We start from the raw sequence: 2,735 nt of genomic DNA on the forward strand, positions 1-2,735 counted from the left end.
CCCAGCATCCCCCATCCTGGGGGGGTGGGGAGATCTGCTCAGCTGGGTGAGCAAGGGAGGGGTTGTTACTGCCCCCACCACCAGGCACCACATCTGAAGCTGCGTGACTGGTGAGCTGGGGCCTCTGGTGTCTGGGTTCAGTGGGGGGGGGGGGGGGAGGGGATATGGTGTGTCACCCTGTAACCTTCACTAGGGTAAATAAATGGCTGAGACCCTCCTCCCCCCCATGCTGTGTCTGACTGCTGCCGCCCAGGGGGAGAAGCTGGGATTTCCTAGGGCACGTGTTCCTCAGCTGCCACCTTTCCCGAGGGGCAGGCTCCCTCTTCCTGCCACAGTGCCAGGCAGCGAGCGCTGCCCTGCTCGCAGCCCCCCGGGAGCTGGGCAGGGCAAGCTCCAGCCAGGCTCTGTGGGCATGGGCGGCGAGTTCTATGGGCCCGTGGAGCCCAGGCCCCACCAATAATCCTAAAGGTGGGCCCAGCTCCAGCAATGTTTGGGCCCCAGGCCCTGTGCTTTCCGGGGTCCCCGCGCTGCCATGCCGGGCGCTCTCACTGCAGCAGCAGCTGCCGGCAGAGGCCCCAGCAGCGACAGGGCTCACAGCCATTGGCCGGGAACCCCAGCCAATGGGAGCTGCCGGGGGCGGTGCTGGAGCTGCCTGGCCACGCCTCCACAGCAGGGAGGGGGAGCGAGCCACCGGCAGCGTCTGAGCCCTGAGCCGAGCAGCAGCAGGGTCTGTCCCTATCGGACAGACTCAGCCGGTGAGCTGTGGGGGCAGCCTGAGCCAGAGAAACAGCCGGGGAGGGGGGTTTGGTGGGGACAGACAGACACAAAGACACAGCTGGGGGGCGTTGGTGGGGACAGACAGACACAGCTGGGGGGGGTGGGGACAGACAGACACAAAGACACAGCTGGGGGGGGCGTTGGTGGGGACAGACAGACACAGCTGGGGGGGTGGGGACAGACAGACACAAAGACACAGCTGGGGGGGCGTTGGTGGGGACAGACAGACACAGCTGGGGGGGTGGGGACAGACAGACACAAAGACACAGCTGGGGGGGCGTTGGTGGGGACAGACAGACACAGCTGGGGGGGGTGGGGACAGACAGACACAGTCGGGGGTGGTGGGGACAGCCAGCCAGACACAGCCGGGGGGTTGTGGGACAGACAGACACAAGGACACAGCCAGGGGGGTAGTGAGGACAGACAGACGGACACAGCTGGGAGGTTGTGGGGACAGACAGATGGAGCCGTGGGCGGGGAAAGGAGCAGCAATGGGCACCCCGGGGCTGGTATAAAATACACAGGATGGGGGGAGCTTCCTGAGGGGACTATAGCAACACCCCCCGCAGAGCAGACCCAGGTTGCAGCTGGCTCTGCCCATCACAGCCCCCTGCCCCACAGAGACCCACACAACCCTCTGCCCCCTCGAGAGACTCCCAATGACCCCTGTGCCCCTGTCACTCCTCTCCAGAGAGCCCTCCCCTTTGTGCCAGACCACTCCCCTCCTCCACTGCCTCCCCTCCTCCAAAGCTCCCTACAATCTCCCCCTTTGCCTTCCGCCCCCCAGTCCAGCCCATTCCATTGTCCGGGAGGCTCCCAGTCTAGTGGCTATCAGGGCCCACGGGAGCTGCACATGAGGCAGGGTGCCTGCCTGCAGATGCAGACCTGCCTGGCTGTGCCTCCACAGCACGGGGAGCGGGAGCCACAGGTGAGCAAGCCCTGGTCATCTCACAGGCCCAGTAATTCTCTGGATATTTAATTTCACTAAGGCAAAATGTGTGCAATTTTATGGGTTGAATGATTGAATGACATAATACCCACCTGCCCGCATTGTCCGTCACTAAGTCCAGTAATTTTGTCAAGTGTTTGTTGCACAACATGGTGGTGCCTCCCCCTTACCTTGTGCTTCAGGGGGTGATGGGGTCCAGGGCAGCCTGTTATAGAACTACCTGATTAGTAATTGGATATGTTGGCTGGCATCTTTTTTTACGTGTTTGCTCCCCCTGACGTTAGAACCTGGCTACACCACTGGGGAGGGGAGCTTCCTAGACCTGTGCAGCTGGGGCTTAGGTGAATTTTGTGATACTGTGCCCCTCCCCAGCTACCACCCTGCAGTCCCCTCTCCTGCACCATGCTGGGCAAGGGGCAGCCCCATCCCCAGTGGCAGCAGGGGAGGCCACACGTGATGGCAACCTCCCCCCTCGGTACCCACCATAGGGGAGGCGAGTGGGCTTTCTGGACCTGAGAGGGACCTAGGAGCATGTGCAGTGAACTGCGGGGGAGAGGAGGGGTCCCTCCCCTGGAGCTTGCTGCTGCCAGGGAGGGTGGAGGGGAGTCCTCTTTGGCCCTAGCCCTGGGGCAGCCTGTCTGCACCCCAAGTTCCTTATCTCCAGCCCTGCCCCAGAGTCCTCACCTGACGGGAAAAACACGCAACTTAAATTTGGTGGTCAGTTTAGAGTATAATAGAATATCAGGGTTGGAAGGGGCCTCAGGAGGTCATCTAGTCCAACCTCATGCTCAAAGCAGGACCAAACTCAACTAAATCATCCCAGCCACGGCTTTGTCAAGCTGGGCCTTAAAAACCTCTAAGGAAGGAGATTCCACCACCTCCCTAGGTAACCCATTCCAGTGTTTCACCACCCTCCTAGTGAAAAAGTTTTTCTTAATATCCAACCTAAACCTCCCCCACTGCAACTTCAGACCATTACTCCTTGTTCTGTCCTCTGCTACCACTGAGA

This window comes from Mauremys reevesii, linkage group 5 (genome assembly GCF_016161935.1).
Source record: "Mauremys reevesii isolate NIE-2019 linkage group 5, ASM1616193v1, whole genome shotgun sequence".
Lineage (NCBI taxonomy): Eukaryota > Metazoa > Chordata > Testudines > Geoemydidae > Mauremys > Mauremys reevesii.